Genomic DNA, 22,216 nt, shown 5'->3' with positions numbered 1-22,216 from the left:
AGGACACCGGGGGTTAACACCCCTACTCTTACAATAAGTGCCATGGGATCTTTAATGACCTCGGAGAGCCAGGACACCGGGGTTAACACCCCTACTCTTACGATAAGTGCCATGGGATCTTAAATGACCTCAGAGAGTCAGGACACCGGGGTTAACACCCCTACTCTTACGATAAGTGCCATGGGATCTTTAATGACCTCAGAGAGTCAGGACACCGGGGTTAACACCCCTACTCTTACGATAAGTGCCATGGGATCTTTAATGACCTCAGAGAGTCAGGACACCGGGGTTAACACCCCTACTCTTACAATAAGTGCCATGGGATCTTTAATGACCTCAGAGAGTCAGGACACCGGGGTTAACACCCCTACTCTTACGATAAGTGCCATGGGATCTTTAATGACCTCAGAGAGTCAGGACACCGGGGTTAACACCCCTACTCCACAATAAGTGCCATGGGATCTTTAATGACCTCAGAGAGCCAGGACACCGGGGTTAACACCCCTACTCTTACAATAAGTGCCATGGGATCTTTAATGACCTCAGAGAGTCAGGACACCGGGGTTAACACCCCTACTCTTACGATAAGTGCCATGGGATCTTTAGTGACCTCGGAGAGTAATGGCTGGGAGTCGTTTATTAAGGGTGATGTTGGGAGTTGTTTATTAAGGGTAATGGCTGGGAGTCGTTTATTAAAGCCTTATTAAGGGTAATGGCTGGGAGTCGTTTATTAAAGCCTTATTAAGGGTAATGTTGGGAGTCGTTTATTAAAGCCTTATTAAGGGTGATGTTGGGAGTCGTTTATTAAAGCCTTATTAAGGGTAATGTTGGGAGTCGTTTATTAAAGCCTTATTAAGGGTGATGTTGGGAGTCGTTTATTAAAGCCTTATTAAGGGTAATGTTGGGAGTCGTTTATTAAGGGTAATGTTGGGAGTCGTTTAAAGCCTTATTAAGGGTAATGTTGGGAGTCGTTTATTAAAGGTAATGTTGGGAGTCGTTTATTAAAGGTAATGTTGGGAGTCGTTTATTAAAGCCTTATTAAGGGTGATGTTGGGAGTCGTTTATTAAAGCCTTATTAAGGGTAATGTTGGGAGTCGTTTATTAAAGCCTTATTAAGGGTAATGGTTGGGAGTCGTTTATTAAAGCCTTATTAAGGGTGATGTTGGGAGTCGTTTATTAAGGGTAATGGTTGGGAGTCGTTTATTAAAGCCTTATTAAGGGTGATGTTGGGAGTCGTTTATTAAGGGTAATGTTGGGAGTCGTTTATTAAAGCCTTATTAAGGGTGATGTTGGGAGTCGTTTATTAAAGCCTTATTAAGGGTGATGTTGGGAGTCGTTTATTAAAGCCTTATTAAGGGTGATGTTGGGAGTCGTTTATTAAAGCCTTATTAAGGGTAATGTTGGGAGTCGTTTATTAAAGCCTTATTAAGGGTAATGTTGGGAGTCGTTTATTAAGGGTAATGGTTGGGAGTCGTTTATTAAAGCCTTATTGAGGGTGATGTTGGGAGTCGTTTATTAAGGGTGATGTTGGGAGTCGTTTATTAAAGCCTTATTAAGGGTGATGTTGGGAGTCGTTTATTAAAGCCTTATTGAGGGTGATGTTGGGAGTCGTTTATTAAAGCCTTATTAAGGGTAATGTTGGGAGTCGTTTATTAAGGGTAATGTTGGGAGTTGTTTATTAAAGCCTTATTAAGGGTGATGTTGGGAGTCGTTTATTAAAGGGTAATGTTGGAAGTCGTTTATTAAAGCCTTATTAAGGGTGATGTTGGGAGTCGTTTATTAAAGCCTTATTAAGGGTAATGTTGGGAGTCGTTTATTAAAGCCTTATTAAGGGTAATGTTGGGAGTCGTTTATTAAAGCATTATTAAGGTAATGTTGGGAGTTGTTTATTAAAGCCTTATTAAGGACCTGATGTTGGGAGTCGTTTATTAAGGGTAATGTTGAGGGGGATTATTAAAGCCTTATTATGGGTAATGTTGGGAGTCGTTTATTGACCTCAGGAGTGATGTTGGGAGTCGTTTATTAAAGCCTTATTATGGGTAATGTTGGGAGTCGTTTATTAAGGGTAATGTTGGGAGTCGTTTATTAAAGCCTTATTAAGGGCCAATGTTGGGAATGACCTTATTAGAGGTAATGTTGGGGTTAGTCGTTTATTAAAGGTGATGTTTAATGGAGAGTCAGGACACCGGGGGTTATTAAAGGTGATGTTGGGAGTCGTTTATTAAGGGTGATGTTGGGAGTCGTTTATTAAAGCCTTATTATGGGTAATGTTGGGAGTCGTTTATTAAAGCCTTATTAAAGGGTAATGTTGGGAGTCAGGACATTAAAGCCTTATTAAGGGTAATGTTGGGAGTCAGTTTATTAAAGCCTTATTAAGGGCCATGGGATGATGTTGGGAGTCGTTTATTAAAGCCTTATTAAGGGTGATGTTGGGAGTCGTTTATTAAAGCCTTATTAAGGGTAATGTTGGGAGTCGTTTATTAAAGCCTTATTGAGGGTGATGTTGGGAGTCGTTTATTAAAGCCTTATTAAGGGTAATGTTGGGAGTCGTTTATTAAGGGTGATGTTGGGAGTCGTTTATTAAAGCCTTATTAAGGGTGATGTTGGGAGTCGTTTATTAAAGCCTTATTAAGGGTGATGTTGGGAGTCGTTTATTAAAGCCTTATTAAGGGTGATGTTGGGAGTCGTTTATTAAAGCCTTATTAAGGGTAATGTTGGGAGTCGTTTATTAAAGGTAATGTTGGGAGTCGTTTATTAAGGGTAATGTTGGGAGTCGTTTATTAAAGGTAATGTTGGGAGTCGTTTATTAAGGGTGATGTTGGGAGTCGTTTATTAAAGCCTTATTAAGGGTGATGTTGGGAGTCGTTTATTAAAGCCTTATTAAGGGTGATGTTGGGAGTCGTTTATTAAAGCCTTATTAAGGGTAATGTTGGGAGTCGTTTATTAAGGGTGATGTTGGGAGTCGTTTATTAAAGCCTTATTAAGGGTGATGTTGGGAGTCGTTTATTAAAGCCTTATTAAGGGTAATGTTGGGAGTCGTTTATTAAAGCCTTATTAAGGGTGATGTTGGGAGTCGTTTATTAAAGCCTTATTAAGGGTAATGTTGGGAGTCGTTTATTAAAGCCTTATTAAGGGTGATGTTGGGAGTCGTTTATTAAAGCCTTATTAAGGGTGATGTTGGGAGTCGTTTATTAAAGCCTTATTAAGGGTAATGTTGGGAGTCGTTTATTAAAGCCTTATTAAGGGTGATGTTGGGAGTCGTTTATTAAGGGTGATGTTGGGAGTCGTTTATTAAGGGTGATGTTGGGAGTCGTTTATTAAGGGTGATGTTGGGAGTCGTTTATTAAAGGTGATGTTGGGAGTTGGGAGTTTATTAAAGCCTTATTAAGGGTGATGTTGGGAGTCGTTTATTAAAGCCTTATTAAGGGTGATGTTGGGAGTCGTTTATTAAAGCCTTATTAAGGGTGATGTTGGGAGTCGTTTATTAAAGCCTTATTAAGGGTGATGTTGGGAGTCGTTTATTAAAGCCTTATTAAGGGTGATGTTGGGAGTCGTTTATTAAAGCCTTATTAAGGGTAATGTTGGGAGTCGTTTATTAAAGCCTTATTAAGGGTAATGTTGGGAGTCGTTTATTATTAAAGCCTTATTAAAGGTGATGTTGGGAGTCGTTTATTAAAGCCTTATTAAGGTTGATGTTGGGAGTCGTTTATTAAAGCATTATTAAGGGTAATGTTGGGAGTCGTTTATTAAAGCCTTATTGAGGTGATGTTGGGAGTCGTTTATTAAAGCCTTATTAAGGGTAATGTTGGGAGTCGTTTATTAAAGCCTTATTAAGGGTAATGTTGGGAGTCGTTTATTAAAGCCTTATTAAGGGTGATGTTGGGAGTCGTTTATTAAAGCCTTATTAAGGGTAATGTTGGGAGTCGTTTATTAAAGCCTTATTGAGGGTGATGTTGGGAGTCGTTTATTAAAGCCTTATTAAGGGTAATGTTGGGAGTCGTTTATTAAAGCCTTATTAAGGGTAATGTTGGGAGTCGTTTATTAAAGCCTTATTAAGGGTGATGTTGGGAGTCGTTTATTAAAGCCTTATTAAGGGTGATGTTGGGAGTCGTTTATTAAAGCCTTATTAAGGGTAATGTTGGGAGTCGTTTATTAAAGCATTATTAAGGGTGATGTTGGGAGTCGTTTATTAAGGGTGATGTTGGGAGTATTAAGGGTGATGTTGGGAGTCGTTTATTAAAGCCTTATTAAGGGTGATGTTGGGAGTCGTTTATTAAGGGTGATGTTGGGAGTCGTTTATTAAAGCCTTATTAAGGGTGATGTTGGGAGTCGTTTATTAAAGCCTTATTAAGGGTGATGTTGGGAGTCGTTTATTAAAGCCTTATTAAGGGTGATGTTGGGAGTCGTTTATTAAAGCCTTATTAAGGGTGATGTTGGGAGTCGTTTATTAAAGCCTTATTAAGGGTGATGTTGGGAGTCGTTTATTAAAGCCTTATTAAGGGTAATGTTGGGAGTCGTTTATTAAAGCCTTATTAAGGGTGATGTTGGGAGTCGTTTATTAAAGCCTTATTAAGGGTGATGTTGGGAGTCGTTTATTAAAGCCTTATTAAGGGTAATGTTGGGAGTCGTTTATTAAAGGTAATGTTGGGAGTCGTTTATTAAGGGTAATGTTGGGAGTCGTTTATTAAAGGTAATGTTGGGAGTCGTTTATTAAGGGTGATGTTGGGAGTCGTTTATTAAAGCCTTATTAAGGGTGATGTTGGGAGTCGTTTATTAAAGCCTTATTAAGGGTGATGTTGGGAGTCGTTTATTAAAGCCTTATTAAGGGTAATGTTGGGAGTCGTTTATTAAGGGTGATGTTGGGAGTCGTTTATTAAAGCCTTATTAAGGGTGATGTTGGGAGTCGTTTATTAAAGCCTTATTAAGGGTAATGTTGGGAGTCGTTTATTAAAGCCTTATTAAGGGTGATGTTGGGAGTCGTTTATTAAAGCCTTATTAAGGGTAATGTTGGGAGTCGTTTATTAAAGCCTTATTAAGGGTGATGTTGGGAGTCGTTTATTAAAGCCTTATTAAGGGTGATGTTGGGAGTCGTTTATTAAAGCCTTATTAAGGGTAATGTTGGGAGTCGTTTATTAAAGCCTTATTAAGGGTGATGTTGGGAGTCGTATATTAAGGGTGATGTTGGGAGTCGTTTATTAAGGGTGATGTTGGGAGTCGTTTATTAAGGGTGATGTTGGGAGTCGTTTATTAAGGGTGATGTTGGGAGTCGTTTATTAAAGCCTTATTAAGGGTGATGTTGGGAGTCGTTTATTAAAGCCTTATTAAGGGTGATGTTGGGAGTCGTTTATTAAAGCCTTATTAAGGGTGATGTTGGGAGTCGTTTATTAAAGCCTTATTAAGGGTGATGTTGGGAGTCGTTTATTAAAGCCTTATTAAGGGTGATGTTGGGAGTCGTTTATTAAAGCCTTATTAAGGGTAATGTTGGGAGTCGTTTATTAAAGCCTTATTAAGGGTAATGTTGGGAGTCGTTTATTAAAGCCTTATTAAGGGTGATGTTGGGAGTCGTTTATTAAATGTTGGGAGTCAGCCTTATTAAGGGTGATGTTGGGAGTCGTTTATTAAAGCATTATTAAGGGTAATGTTGGGAGTCGTTTATTAAAGCCTTATTGAGGGTGATGTTGGGAGTCGTTTATTAAAGCCTTATTAAGGGTAATGTTGGGAGTCGTTTATTAAAGCCTTATTAAGGGTAATGTTGGGAGTCGTTTATTAAAGCCTTATTAAGGGTGATGTTGGGAGTCGTTTATTAAAGCCTTATTAAGGGTAATGTTGGGAGTCGTTTATTAAAGCCTTATTAAGGGTAATGTTGGGAGTCGTTTATTAAAGCCTTATTAAGGGTGATGTTGGGAGTCGTTTATTAAAGCCTTATTAAGGTTGATGTTGGGAGTCGTTTATTAAAGCATTATTAAGGGTAATGTTGGGAGTCGTTTATTAAAGCCTTATTGAGGGTGATGTTGGGAGTCGTTTATTAAAGCCTTATTAAGGGTAATGTTGGGAGTCGTTTATTAAAGCCTTATTAAGGGTAATGTTGGGAGTCGTTTATTAAAGCCTTATTAAGGGTGATGTTGGGAGTCGTTTATTAAAGCCTTATTAAGGGTAATGTTGGGAGTCGTTTATTAAAGCCTTATTGAGGGTGATGTTGGGAGTCGTTTATTAAAGCCTTATTAAGGGTAATGTTGGGAGTCGTTTATTAAAGCCTTATTAAGGGTAATGTTGGGAGTCGTTTATTAAAGCCTTATTAAGGGTGATGTTGGGAGTCGTTTATTAAAGCCTTATTAAGGGTGATGTTGGGAGTCGTTTATTAAAGCCTTATTAAGGGTAATGTTGGGAGTCGTTTATTAAAGCCTTATTAAGGGTGATGTTGGGAGTCGTTTATTATGGGTGATGTTGGGAGTCGTTTATTAATGTTGGGAGTTATTAAGGGTGATGTTGGGAGTCGTTTATTAAGGGTGATGTTGGGAGTCGTTTATTAAGGGTGATGTTGGGAGTCGTTTATTAAAGCCTTATTAAGGGTGATGTTGGGAGTCGTTTATTAAAGCCTTATTAAGGGTGATGTTGGGAGTCGTTTATTAAAGCCTTATTAAGGGTGATGTTGGGAGTCGTTTATTTAAGGGTGATGTTGGGAGTCTTATTAAGGGTGATGTTGGGAGTCGTTTATTAAAGCCTTATTAAGGGTAATGTTGGGAGTCGTTTATTAAAGCCTTATTAAGGGTGATGTTGGGAGGGTTTATTAAAGCCTTATTAAGGGTGATGTTGGGATCGTTTATTAAAGCCTTATTAAGGGTAATGTTGGGAGTCGTTTATTAAAGGTAATGTTGGGAGTCGTTTATTAAGGGTAATGTTGGGAGTCGTTTATTAAAGGTAATGTTGGGAGTCGTTTATTAAGGGTGATGTTGGGAGTCGTTTATTAAAGCCTTATTAAGGGTGATGTTGGGAGTCGTTTATTAAAGCCTTATTAAGGGTGATGTTGGGAGTCGTTTATTAAAGCCTTATTAAGGGTAATGTTGGGAGCCGTTTATTAAGGGTGATGTTGGGAGTCGTTTATTAAAGCCTTATTAAGGGTGATGTTGGGAGTCGTTTATTAAAGCCTTATTAAGGGTAATGTTGGGAGTCGTTTATTAAAGCCTTATTAAGGGTGATGTTGGGAGTCGTTTATTAAAGCCTTATTAAGGGTAATGTTGGGAGTCGTTTATTAAAGCCTTATTAAGGGTGATGTTGGGAGTCGTTTATTAAAGCCTTATTAAGGGTGATGTTGGGAGTCGTTTATTAAAGCCTTATTAAGGGTAATGTTGGGAGTCGTTTATTAAAGCCTTATTAAGGGTGATGTTGGGAGTCGTATATTAAGGGTGATGTTGGGAGTCGTTTATTAAGGGTGATGTTGGGAGTCGTTTATTAAGGGTGATGTTGGGAGTCGTTTATTAAAGGTAATGTTGGGAGTCGTTTATTAAAGCCTTATTAAGGGTGATGTTGGGAGTCGTTTATTAAAGCCTTATTAAGGGTGATGTTGGGAGTCGTTTATTAAAGCCTTATTAAGGGTGATGTTGGGAGTCGTTTATTAAAGCCTTATTAAGGGTGATGTTGGGAGTCGTTTATTAAAGCCTTATTAAGGGTGATGTTGGGAGTCGTTTATTAAAGCCTTATTAAGGGTAATGTTGGGAGTCGTTTATTAAAGCCTTATTAAGGGTAATGTTGGGAGTCGTTTATTAAAGCCTTATTAAGGGTGATGTTGGGAGTCGTTTATTAAAGCCTTATTAAGGGTGATGTTGGGAGTCGTTTATTAAAGCCTTATTAAGGGTGATGTTGGGAGTCGTTTATTAAAGCCTTATTGAGGGTGATGTTGGGAGTCGTTTATTAAAGCCTTATTAAGGGTAATGTTGGGAGTCGTTTATTAAAGCATTATTAAGGGTAATTATTTTATTTTATTTATCCGTTATTTTTATTAGGGTAATGTTGACTGAGAACAGTTCTCATTTGGTAGCAAAGACCTGGGGAATAGTTACAGGAGAGAGGAGGGGATGAATGAGCCAATTGTAAACTGGGGATTATTAGGTGACCGTGATTGTTTGGGGGCCAGATTAAGGGAACTTAGCCAGGACACCGGGGTTAACACCCCTACTCTAACGATAAGTGCCATGGGATCTTTAATGACCTCAGAGGGTCAGGACACCGGGGTCGTTAACACCCCTACTCTTACGATAAGTGCCATGGGATCTTTAATGACCTCAGAGAGTCAGGACACCGGGGATGTTAACACCCCTACTCTTACAATAAGTGCCATGGGATCTTTAATGACCTCGGAGAGTTGGGACACCGGGGTTAACACCCCTATTACGATAAGTGCCATGGGATCTTAAATGACCTCAGAGAGTCAGGACACCGGGTCGTTAACACCCCTATTAAGATAAGTGCCATGGGATCTTTAATGACCTCAGAATGTCAGGACACGGGGTTAAACCCCTACTCTTAATAAGTGCCATGGGATCTTTAATGACCTCAGAGGTCAGGACACCGTTGGGAGTTAACACCCCTTGGGAGTTACGATAATGTAATGGTTGGGAGTCGTTTATTAAAGCCTTATTAAGGGTAATGGTTGGGAGTCGTTTATTAAAGCCTTATTAAGGGTGATGTTGGGAGTCGTTTATTAAGGGTAATGGTTGGGAGTCAGTTATTAAAGCCTTATTAAGGGTGATGTTGGGAGTCGTTTATTAAGGGTAATGTTGGGAGTCGTTTATTAAAGCCTTATTAAGGGTGATGTTGGGAGTCGTTTATTAAAGCCTTATTAAGGGTGATGTTGGGAGTCGTTTATTAAAGCCTTATTAAGGGTGATGTTGGGAGTCGTTTATTAAAGCCTTATTAAGGGTAATGTTGGGAGTCGTTTATTAAAGCCTTATTAAGGGTAATGTTGGGAGTCGTTTATTAAGGGTAATGGTTGGGAGTCGTTTATTAAAGCCTTATTGAGGGTGATGTTGGGAGTCGTTTATTAAGGGTGATGTTGGGAGTCGTTTATTAAAGCCTTATTAAGGGTGATGTTGGGAGTCGTTTATTAAAGCCTTATTGAGGGTGATGTTGGGAGTCGTTTATTAAAGCCTTATTAAGGGTAATGTTGGGAGTCGTTTATTAAGGGTAATGTTGGGAGTTGTTTATTAAAGCCTTATTAAGGGTGATGTTGGGAGTCGTTTATTAAGGGTAATGTTGGAAGTCGTTTATTAAAGCCTTATTAAGGGTAATGTTGGAAGTCGTTTATTAAAGCCTTATTAAGGGTAATGTTGGGAGTCGTTTATTAAAGCCTTATTAAGGGTAATGTTGGGAGTCGTTTATTAAGGGTAATGTTGGGAGTTGTTTATTAAAGCCTTATTAAGGGTGATGTTGGGAGTCGTTTATTAAGGGTAATGTTGGAAGTCGTTTATTAAAGCCTTATTATGGGTAATGTTGGGAGTCGTTTATTAAGGGTGATGTTGGGAGTCGTTTATTAAAGCCTTATTATGGGTAATGTTGGGAGTCGTTTATTAAGGGTAATGTTGGGAGTCGTTTATTAAAGCCTTATTAAGGGTAATGTTGGGAGTCGTTTATTAAGGGTAATGTTGGGAGTCGTTTATTAAAGGTAATGTTGGGAGTCGTTTATTAAAGCCTTATTAAGGGTGATGTTGGGAGTCGTTTATTAAAGCCTTATTAAGGGTGATGTTGGGAGTCGTTTATTAAAGCCTTATTATGGGTAATGTTGGGAGTCGTTTATTAAAGCCTTATTAAGGGTAATGTTGGGAGTCGTTTATTAAAGGTAATGTTGGGAGTCGTTTATTAAGGGTAATGTTGGGAGTCGTTTATTAAAGGTAATGGCTGGGAGTCGTTTATTAAAGCCTTATTAAGGGTAATGTTGGGAGTCGTTTATTAAAGCCTTATTAAGGGTAATGTTGGGAGTCGTTTATTAAAGCCTTATTAAGGGTGATGTTGGGAGTCGTTTATTAAAGCCTTATTAAGGGTGATGTTGGGAGTCGTTTATTAAAGCCTTATTAAGGGTAATGTTGGGAGTCGTTTATTAAAGCCTTATTGAGGGTGATGTTGGGAGTCGTTTATTAAAGCCTTATTAAGGGTAATGTTGGGAGTCGTTTATTAAGGGTGATGTTGGGAGTCGTTTATTAAAGCCTTATTAAGGGTGATGTTGGGAGTCGTTTATTAAAGCCTTATTAAGGGTGATGTTGGGAGTCGTTTATTAAAGCCTTATTAAGGGTGATGTTGGGAGTCGTTTATTAAAGCCTTATTAAGGGTGATGTTGGGAGTCGTTTATTAAAGCCTTATTAAGGGTAATGTTGGGAGTCGTTTATTAAAGCCTTATTAAGGGTAATGTTGGGAGTCGTTTATTAAAGCCTTATTAAGGGTAATGTTGGGAGTCGTTTATTAAAGCCTTATTAAGGGTGATGTTGGGAGTCGTTCATAAAAGCCTGCACTCTCCATCTCAGTTTTGGCCCCTCTGTGTGTGTGTGTGTGTGTGTGTGTGTGTGTGTGTGTGTGTGTGTGTGTGTGTGTGTGTGTGTGTGTGTGTGTGTGTGTGTGTGTGTGTGTGTGTGTGTGTGTGTGTGTGTGTGTGTGGAGGAAGCAGGTGGGGGCCAATCACAGCCAGTCACCTCGCCTAGAGGTCCCCGAGACACAAAGGCAGTTTTGGCCCAATTAAAACAATCTCTCAGAGAGGTTCGGAATCATTCTGTTTCTGTCCTGAATCATTCTGTTTCTGTCCTGAATCATTCTGTTTCTATCCTGAATCATTCTGTATCCTGAATCATTCTGTTTCTGTCCTGAATCATTCTGTTTCTGTCCTGAATCATTCTGTTTCTATCCTGAATCATTCTGTTTCTATCCTGAATCATTCTGTTTCTGTCCTGAATCATTCTGTTTCTATCCTGAATCATTCTGTTTCTGTCCTGAATTATTCTGTTTCTGTCCTGAATCATTCTGTTTCTATCCTGAATCATTCTGTTTCTATCCTGAATCATTCTGCTTCTGTCCTGAATCATCCTGAATCATTCTGTTTCTGTCCTGAATCATTCTGTTTCTATCCTGAATCATTCTGTTTCTATCCTGAATCATTCTGTTTCTGTCCTGAATCATTCTGTTTCTATCCTGAATCATTCTGTTTCTGTCCTGAATCATTCTGTTTCTATCCTGAATCATTCTGTTTCTGTCCTGAATCATTCTGTTTCTATCCTGAATCATTCTGTTTCTATCCTGAATCATTCTGTTTCTGTTCTGAATCATTCTGTTCTGTCCTGAATCATTCTGTTTCTGTCCTGAATCATTCTGTTTCTGCCCTGAATCATTCTGTTTCAGTCCTGAATCATTCTGTTTTTGTCCTGAATCATTCTGTCTCTGTCCTGAATCCTATTGAGGATTACAAGTTGTATTAGAGCAGCAGCACCCATTTCCCTTCACCTTCTTAAAATACAATGAGGAATTAAAGTCTCGTTCTAGGTACGTCTTTTAACCTTTAAAAGTACATTTTAAAGTGCAGGTTGTTTTATTTCAAAGTAGTGTGAAGGAAGGAGTGGGTTATATTGGTATATTATCTTTTGAACAATGACGTTTGATTGTTTGAAAAGCAAGCTGTAGATATGAATACGATATTCTAAGGAGAAAAGGGGTTGATAGAGTAATTGGGACAACAAGACAGAATTCCAGTCATTTTCCTCACATTCCCCAGTTTTCCAGAAATCCTGGTTGGAAGATTCCTGTAATTACGAGGGAATGATGAGGAAATCGGGGAAACACGATATCATCAGTCACACACCAATACATGGGCTAGAGGAGGTGACAGATTCACCACAACTCATGTGACAAAATTCCTTTCCAGATTGTGTGTGTGTGTGTGTGTGTGTGTGTGTGTGTGTGTGTGTGTGTGTGTGTGTGTGTGTGTGTGTGTGTGTGTGTGTGTGTGTGTGTGCGTGCGTGTGTGTGTGTACGTGCGTGTGTGTGTGTGTATGTATACGTGCGTGCGTGTGTGTGTGTGTGTGTGTGTGTGTGTGTACGTGTGTGTGTGTGTACGTGTGTGTGTGTGTGTGTGTGTGTGTGGACAATATCCAGCCAGTAACGTCATCCCCAGAGACCAAACAAAGCTAAATAAACAAGCTGAAGATACAATATCCCATAAAAGTGCTATTCTTCCAGTGTAATAAACCTTTTTAGTAGTCTGTTGGAATCCCTTGATGTGCCCTTATACCGACACAGGAAACAATCAGCACCACGGACAGTACCGCAAACTACAACATTCAGCACCACGGACAATACCGTAAACTACAACATTCAGCACCACGGACAGTACCGTAAACTACAACATTCAGCACCACGGACAGTACCGTAAACTACAACATTCAGCACCACGGACAGTACCGCAAACTACAACATTCAGCACCACGGACAATACCGTAAACTACAACATTCAGCACCACGGACAGTACCGTAAACTACAACATTCAGCACCACGGACAGTACCGTAAACTACAACATTCAGCACCACGGTCCATACCGTAAACTACAACATTCAGCACCACGGTCCATACCGTAAACTACAACATTCAGCACCACGGACAGTACCGTAAACTACAACATTCAGCACCACGGACAGTACCGCAAACTACAACATTCAGCACCACGGACAGTACCGCAAACTACAACATTCAGCACCACGGACAGTACCGTAAACTACAACATTCAGCACCACGGACAATACCGTAAACTACAACATTCAGCACCACGGACAGTACCGTAAACTACAACATTCAGCACCACGGACAGTACCGTAAACTACAACATTCAGCACTACAGACTGTACCGTGACCTAAAACGTTTAACACCACAATACCGTAAACTACAACATTCAGCACCACGGACAGTACCGTAAACTAAAACAAAAGACTGATGGCTAAATTGAGCACAACGGCCTCTGGCCAGCGCTGCTCGGTCCTCACAGCTCCGGTGGTGTTGGGTTAAGCTCCCAGATAGACTGTCTGCCATGTTGCCTAGCCCCCTTTCCAATGACACTTACAATTGTAAACCTATAAACGAATATAGAAAGAAAACAAACGTTCAGAACGCAAAGACAGTGGACACCGTAACAGATCTCTAACACAACCACGTCTATATCTAAACATTATGCAATAACACAAGATTACTACAAAGGAACATATTTTACAAAACAAATTAAATGTTATTAGGTAGCTATAACAGCAACTTAGACCAAGATATAAAGTGTTAAAATATGAATGTGCAATAAAGTTGTCTGAAACCTCTACCTGTCTTGTTGCTATGGCCTCAATACAGTTGTCTGAAACCTCTACCTGTCTTGTTGCTATGGCCTCAATACAGTTGTCTGAAACTTCTACCTGTCTTGTTGCTATGGCCTCAATACAGTTGTTGCTATGGCCTCAATACAGTTAAACCTCTACCTGTCTTGTTGCTATGGCCTCAATACAGTTGTCTGAAACCTCTACCTGTCTTGTTGCTATGGCCTCAATACAGTTGTCTGAAACCTCTACCTGTCTTGTTGCTATGGCCTCAATACAGTTGTCTGAAACCTCTACCTGTCTTGTTGCTATGGCCTCAATACAGTTGTCTGAAACCTCTACCTGTCTTGTTGCTATGGCCTCAATACAGTTGTGTGAAACCTCTACCTGTCTTGTTGCTATGGCCTCAATACAGTTGTGTGAAACCTCTACCTGTCTTGTTGCTATGGCCTCAATACAGTTGTCTGAAACCTCTACTGGTCTTGTTGCTATGGCCTTAATAAGTTGTCTGTCTACCTGTCTTGTTGCTATGGCCTCAATACAGTTGTCTGAAACCTCTACCTGTCTTGTTGCTATGGCCTCAATACAGTTGTCTGAAACCTCTACCTGTCTTGTTGCTATGGCCTCAATACAGTTGTCTGAAACCTCCACCGGTCTTGTTGCTATGGCCTCAATACAGTTGTCTGAAACCTCTACCTGTCTTGTTGCTATGGCCTCAATACAGTTGTCTGAAACCTCTACCTGTCTTGTTGCTATGGCCTCAATACAGTTGTCTGAAACCTCTACCTGTCTTGTAATATCATATCATTGACTTTTTATTTAGTTCCTCAGTTATGTGGAGCTCTAAAGACGGCCTCTGCATCCCTACATAGACAGACCTCCCACTCTCCCTACATAGACAGCCCTCCCTCTCTCCCTCCATCCCTACATAGACAGACCTCCCACTCTCCCTACATAGACAGCCCTCCCTCTCTCCCTCCATCCCTACATAGACAGACCTCCCACTCTCCCTACATAGACAGCCCTCCCTCTCTCCCTCCATCCCTACATAGACAGACCTCCCACTCTCCCTACATAGACAGCCCTCCCTCTCTCCCTCCATCTCTACATAGATACACCTCCCTCTCTCCCTCTATCCCTACATAGATAGACCTCCCTCTCTCCCTCTATCCCTACATAGATAGACCTCCCTCTCTCCCTCCATCCCTACAAAGATAGATCTCCGTCTCTCCCTCCATCCCTACATAGACAGGCCTCCTCTCCCTCTCTCCCTCTATCCCTACATAGACAGGCCTCCCTCTCTCTCTACATAGAGAGGCATCCCTCTCTCCCTCTATCCCTACATAGATAGACCTTCCTCTCTCTATCCCTATATAGACAGGCCTCCCTCTCTCCCTACATAGAGAGGCCTCCCTCTCTCCCTCTATCCCTACATAGAGAGGCCTCCCTCTCTCCCTCTATCCCTACATAGATAGACCTCCCTCTCTCTATCCCTATATAGACAGGCCTCCCTCTCTCCCTACATAGAGAAGCCTCCCTCTCTCCCTCTATCCCTACATAGATAGACCTCCCTCTATCCCTACATAGACAGGCCTCCCTCTATCCCTACATAGACAGGCCTCCCTCTCTCCCTACATAGATAGACCTCCCTCTCTCCCTCTATCCCTACATAGACAGGCCTCCCTCTATCCCTACATAGACAGGCCTCCCTCTCTCCCTACATAGATAGACCTCCCTCTCTCCCTCTATCCCTACATAGACAGGCCTCCCTCTCTCCCTACATAGACAGGCCTCCCTCTGTCCCTCTATCCCTACATAGACAGGCCTCCCTCTCTCCCTACATAGACAGGCCTCCCTCTCTCCCTCTATCCCTACATAGACAGGCCTCCCTCTCTCCCTACATAGACAGGCCTCCCTCTGTCCCTCTATCCCTACATAGACAGGCCTCCCTCTCTCCCTACATAGACAGGCCTCCCTCTCTCCCTCTCTCCCTACATAGACAGGCCTCCCTCTCTCCCTACATAGACAGGCCTCCCTCTCTCCCTACATAGACAGGCCTCCCTCTCTCCCTCTATCCCTACATAGACAGGCCTCCCTCTCTCCCTACATAGACAGGCCTCCCTCTGTCCCTCTATCCCTACATAGACAGGCCTCCCTCTCTCCCTACATAGACAGGCATCCCTCTCTCCCTCTATCCCTACATAGATAGACCTTCCTCTCTCTATCCCTATATAGACAGGCCTCCCTCTCTCCCTACATAGAGAGGCCTCCCTCTCTCCCTCTATCCCTACATAGAGAGGCCTCCCTCTCTCCCTCTATCCCTACATAGATAGACCTCCCTCTCTCTATCCCTATATAGACAGGCCTCCCTCTCTCCCTACATAGAGAAGCCTCCCTCTCTCCCTCTATCCCTACATAGATAGACCTCCCTCTATCCCTACATAGACAGGCCTCCCTCTATCCCTACATAGACAGGCCTCCCTCTCTCCCTACATAGATAGACCTCCCTCTCTCCCTCTATCCCTACATAGACAGGCCTCCCTCTATCCCTACATAGACAGGCCTCCCTCTCTCCCTACATAGATAGACCTCCCTCTCTCCCTCTATCCCTACATAGACAGGCCTCCCTCTCTCCCTACATAGACAGGCCTCCCTCTGTCCCTCTATCCCTACATAGACAGGCCTCCCTCTCTCCCTACATAGACAGGCCTCCCTCTCTCCCTCTATCCCTACATAGACAGGCCTCCTCTCTCCCTACATAGACAGGCCTCCTCTGTCCCTCTATCCCTACATAGACAGGCCTCCCTCTCCCTACATAGACAGGCCTCCCTCTCTCCCTCTCTCCCCTACATAGACAGGCCTCCCTCTCTCCCTACATAGACAGGCCTCCCTCTCTCCCTACATAGACAGGCCTCCCTCTCTCCCTCTATCCCTACATAGACAGGCCTCCCTCTCTCCCTACATAGACAGGCCTCCCTCTGTCCCTCTATCCCTACATAGACAGGCCTCCCTCTCTCCCTACATAGACAGGCCTCCCTCTCTCCCTCTATCCCTACATAGATAGGCCTTCCTCTCCCTCTATCCCTACATAGACAGGCCTCCCTCTCTCCCTACATAGATAGACCTCCCTCTCTCCCTCTATCACTACATAGATAGACCTCCCTCTCTCCCTCTATCCCTACATAGACAGGCCTCCCTCTCTCTATCCCTCCCTACATAGATAGACCTCCCTCTCTCCCTCTATCCCTACATAGATAGACCTCCCTCTCTCCCTCTATCCCTACATAGACAGGCCTCCCTCTCTCCCTACATAGATAGACCTCCCTCTCTCCCTCTATCCCTACATAGATAGACCTCCCTCCCTCTCCCCCTCTATCCCTACATAGATAGACCTCCCTCTCTCCCTCTATCCCTACATAGACAGGCCTCCCTCTCTCCCTACATAGATAGACCTCCCTCTGTCCCTCTATCCCTACATAGACAGGCCTCCCTCTCTCCCTACATAGACAGGCCTCCCTCTCTCCCTCTATCCCTACATAGACAGGCCTCCCTCTCTCCCTACATAGACAGGCCTCCCTCTGTCCCTCTATCCCTACATAGACAGGCCTCCCTCTCTCCCTACATAGACAGGCCTCCCTCTCTCCCTCTCTCCCTACATAGACAGGCCTCCCTCTCTCCCTACATAGACAGGCCTCCCTCTCTCCCTACATAGACAGGCCTCCCTCTCTCCCTCTATCCCTACATAGACAGGCCTCCCTCTCTCCCTACATAGACAGGCCTCCCTCTGTCCCTCTATCCCTACATAGACAGGCCTCCCTCTCTCCCTACATAGACAGGCATCCCTCTCTCCCTCTATCCCTACATAGATAGACCTTCCTCTCTCTATCCCTATATAGACAGGCCTCCCTCTCTCCCTACATAGAGAGGCCTCCCTCTCTCCCTCTATCCCTACATAGAGAGGCCTCCCTCTCTCCCTCTATCCCTACATAGATAGACCTCCCTCTCTCTATCCCTATATAGACAGGCCTCCCTCTCTCCCTACATAGAGAAGCCTCCCTCTCTCCCTCTATCCCTACATAGATAGACCTCCCTCTATCCCTACATAGACAGGCCTCCCTCTATCCCTACATAGACAGGCCTCCCTCTCTCCCTACATAGATAGACCTCCCTCTCTCCCTCTATCCCTACATAGACAGGCCTCCCTCTATCCCTACATAGACAGGCCTCCCTCTCTCCCTACATAGATAGACCTCCCTCTCTCCCTCTATCCCTACATAGACAGGCCTCCCTCTCTCCCTACATAGACAGGCCTCCCTCTGTCCCTCTATCCCTACATAGACAGGCCTCCCTCTCTCCCTACATAGACAGGCCTCCCTCTCTCCCTACATAGACAGGCCTCCCTCTGTCCCTCTATCCCTACATAGACAGGCCTCCCTCTCTCCCTACATAGACAGGCCTCCCTCTCTCCCTCTCTCCCTACATAGACAGGCCTCCCTCTCTCCCTACATAGACAGGCCTCCCTCTCTCCCTACATAGACAGGCCTCCCTCTCTCCCTCTATCCCTACATAGACAGGCCTCCCTCTCTCCCTACATAGACAGGCCTCCCTCTGTCCCTCTATCCCTACATAGACAGGCCTCCCTCTCTCCCTACATAGACAGGCCTCCCTCTCTCCCTCTATCCCTACATAGACAGGCCTCCCTCTCTCCCTCTATCCCTACATAGACAGGCCTCCCTCTCTCCCTACATAGATAGACCTCCCTCTCTCCCTCTATCACTACATAGATAGACCTCCCTCTCTCCCTCTATCCCTACATAGACAGGCCTCCCTCTCTCCCTACATAGATAGACCTCCCTCTCTCCCTCTATCCCTACATAGATAGACCTCCCTCTCTCCCTCTATCCCTACATAGACAGGCCTCCCTCTCTCCCTACATAGATAGACCTCCCTCTCTCCCTCTATCCCTACATAGATAGACCTCCCTCTCTCCCTCTATCCCTACATAGATAGACCTCCCTCTCTCCCTCTATCCCTACATAGACAGGCCTCCCTCTCTCCCTACATAGATAGACCTCCCTCTCTCCCTCTATCCCTACATAGATAGACCTCCCTCTCTCCCTCTATCCCTACATAGATAGACCTCCCTCTCTCCCTCTATCCCTACATAGACAGGCCTCCCTCTCTCCCTACATAGATAGACCTCCCTCTCTCCCTCTATCCCTACATAGATAGACCTCCCTCTCTCCCTCTATCCCTACATAGATAGACCTCCCTCTCTCCCCCCTTGATCCCTCACACAGCTGATGATGCGTCCGAGTCAGCAGTGAACGCGCTCTGAGACACATGACATGATGTAGCCTGTGCTTCGCTCGGCGAACTGAGAGAAACCGAGACGGGCACCTACGGATCTTTTTTCCCCTTTCCCTATTTTGGACAGCCGGTTTGCAGAGGCTAGTTTAAGATGGCAATTTGAGAGGCCCGTAAACACGGACTCAGCAGGCGACATGGACAGCCTCAGCTGTTGCCGAATCAATCATTCAGAAGGCCTTTTTTTTCTCATCTCACAGACACAGACAGTTCTGATTCACTGTTATTTACCTAAGGGGGGAATCCCTAGCCTAGTCTTACAGGCCATACTTCCCTACCTACCTACCATTATGAAAATAAACCAGGCCACATTTACACACACTGAATAATCATCTGCTCTATTTAAATCGTATATATATATATATATATATATGGCAACACTGTCGCTAAAGCCTACTACCCTTATCATAAGAAACGACACCAGGCTTCCATCCATAATACAATGGCATCAAAGTGGTACAAACTATAAGGTGATGTAATAACGGTAGTTTAACCAATCAGCAATAGGGCTGACACAGCTATGTGATTGGCCAGCCCATGCTTGTCAATCACCAATAGGGCTGACACAGCTATGTGGTTGGCCAGCCCATGCTTGTCAATCACCAATAGGGCTGACACAGCTATGTGATTGGCCAGCCCATGCTTGTCAATCACCAATAGGGCTGACACAGCTAATCACCAATAGTGATTGGCCAGCCCATGCTTGTCAATCACCAATAGGGCTGACACAGCTATGTGATTGGCCAGCCCATGCTTGTCAATCACCAATAGGGCTGACACAGCTATGTGATTGGCCAGCCCATGCTTGTCAATCACCAATAGGGCTGACACAGCTATGTGATTGGCCAGCCCATGCTTGTCAATCACCAATAGGGCTGACACAGCTATGTGATTGGCCAGCCCATGCTTGTCAATCACCAATAGGGCTGACACAGCTATGTGATTGGCCAGCCCATGCTTGTCAATCACCAATAGGGCTGACACAGCTATGTGATTGGCCAGCCCATGCTTGTCAATCACCAATAGGGCTGACACAGCTATGTGATTGGCCAGCCCATGCTTGTCAATCACCAATAGGGCTGACACAGCTATGTGGTTGGCCAGCCCATGCTTGTCAATCACCAATAGGGCTGACACAGCTATGTGGTTGGCCAGCCCATGCTTGTCAATCACCAATGACACAGCTATGTGGTTGGCCAGCCCATGCTTGTCAATCACCAATAGGGCTGACACAGCTATGTGATTGGCCAGCCCATGCTTGTCAATCACCAATAGGGCTGACACAGCTATGTGATTGGCCAGCCCATGCTTGTCAATCACCAATAGGGCTGACACAGCTATGTGATTGGCCAGCCCATGCTTGTCAATCACCAATAGGGCTGACACAGCTATGTGATTGGCCAGTCCATGCTTGTCAATCACCAATAGGGCTGACACAGCTATGTGATTGGCCAGCCCATGCTTGTCAATCACCAATAGGGCTGACACAGCTATGTGGTTGGCCAGCCCATGCTTGTCAATCACCAATAGGGCTGACACAGCTATGTGATTGGCCAGCCCATGCTTGTCAATCACCAATAGGGCTGACACAGCTATGTGGTTGGCCAGCCCATGCTTGTCAATCACCAATAGGGCTGACACAGCTATGTGATTGGCCAGCCCATGCTTGTCAATCACCAATAGGGCTGACACAGCTATGTGGTTGGCCAGCCCATGCTTGTCAATCACCAATAGGGCTGACACAGCATTGTGGTTGGCCAGCCCATGCTTGTCAATCACCAATAGGGCTGACACAGCTATGTGGTTGGCCAGCCCATGCTTGTCAATCACCAATAGGGCTGACACAGCTATGTGATTGGCCAGCCCATGCTTGTCAATCACCAATAGGGCTGACACAGCTATGTGGTTGGCCAGTCCATGCTTGTCAATCACCAATAGGGCCAGAGGCTATATCCAATGTGTAGCCCTGTATTTCTCTACATAACGCAGCTGTGATTTGACTGTCATGGGGTGTGGACCCTACAGAGAGATTGATTGCGTTGTATCTGTAGGCGCAAACGGAGCAGCACCCCGGAGAGGTGACACACTCGCTCTAATCAGCTTCCCCCTCTAGCGTGGCATGGCACACCGCATCAAACACACAGTCCTCATCCTCAACTCTACTGATGCACATGGACTGACTGACTCATAAGGCATTGCCTAGGCGATGTTTGCTGTGACGCTGTGAAGAACCCCTCCTCCATACGAAGAGCTAGTCTGGTGGAACCTTATACTGCCATTGCGTGTGTTTAAGACACATCATTGGCCCTTGTTATAGGCTTGGGGATATTCATTATGATCATAGGCACATACATACACTTAAATTATTACCGCCTCGGCTTATCCGGATCTAGCAGTCTGTCTGCATCGCTTCTCAGAAACACCGTAGCATATATATATCATCTATAGGTAAAAAACGAACGTAAAATGAAATTTTAAAGGACTCGTACTCCTTCCACATTGCATAGCTAGTTGTCCTATACTCAATGTTACACATCCCCTTTCGTGTCCAAGGTCCCTCCTTGAGAGTTGCACAGTGTTATTGTACAGCCCTACAGTTTCAACGTCCATGCACGCTATCGCATGCATATCATTGAGTTATTGCTACTAACGAGACCCTGGCGAATGCATTTCATTGAGTTATAGCTACTAACGAGACCCTGGCGAATGCATTTCATTGAGTTATAGCTACTAACGAGACCCTGGCGAATGCATTTCATTACAGCCCACCTGTACTTGTATCCTGAAGTGTTTTGGTCGACACTGCGTAATGCCTCTTTTCCTATCGACCCTTTTGTTGACTCCGAGGTATCTATTTGGCTGTAAAGGTTTATTTAGTTTGCATCAGCACCTCCTCCTCCTCCTCAGTCAAACGTGCTGTAGCCTCCTAGCCTCCTGCCGTTGAAAGAATGCTCCAGAGGCGATATCGGTTTCCTCACGCACACTCAAACTGGTCCCCAAGGCCGTTCTGCTTCCGACTGATCGATCAAACCGGTGAAGTGATGGCTCGCTCTTCTTTTCCTCCCGTCCTTTTTGCCGTTAGTCCGTTCCGCCAGGCAGATAGATAGACCAACCGTCAAGCTGTCAGCGGCGAAGAAGACGTTATTCTGAGGTCTGAACCGATGGAAGGGGACCTTAGAATCCAAATCCATGCGAACCCAAACGGCTCTTCTCTTCACCCGCCAGCCGACCGCAGTGCTCGCCGCCTCTCCTGCCCATCTCCTCTGCGTTAGCGCAGAAAATCTATTCTGATGGTCTCGGTATAGATGCGGCTCCTTTTGCTGTCCAGTCCGTTGGTCAACTTTAAAAAAAATATATATATATATATATATATGGCACACCAGTCTTGCGAAATAACCGACCAAGGCTATATCCAACGTTACGATCTCAAATAAATCAAACACAAATATTCCATTTGATGATACATTGACATCATTTTGGTACGCGGACCGACAGAAGCTCCAGATTGTCAATGTGTTTTAGAT

The 22,216-nt window shown here is 43.9% G+C and overlaps 1 protein-coding gene across 2 annotated transcripts in view; it reads right to left on the bottom strand.

Moving 5' to 3' along the window:
• Nucleotides 1-21,998, bottom strand: part of LOC115125510 (sodium/calcium exchanger 3-like) — a 189,970-nt gene extending 167,972 nt beyond the window's left edge. For both annotated transcript variants that reach the window (XM_065025925.1, XM_065025926.1), the window contains exon 1: nt 21,462-21,998. The gene's annotated coding sequence lies outside the window, so the exon portion shown is untranslated. The remainder of the gene's footprint in view (nt 1-21,461) is intronic.
• Nucleotides 21,999-22,216: the final 218 nt, after the last annotated feature.

Source organism: Oncorhynchus nerka, linkage group LG12, assembly GCF_034236695.1.
Source record: "Oncorhynchus nerka isolate Pitt River linkage group LG12, Oner_Uvic_2.0, whole genome shotgun sequence".
Taxonomy (NCBI): Eukaryota; Metazoa; Chordata; class Actinopteri; order Salmoniformes; family Salmonidae; genus Oncorhynchus; species Oncorhynchus nerka.
Note: the sequence above shows the minus strand (reverse complement) of the source record. Positions and strands in the feature narration are given on the sequence as shown.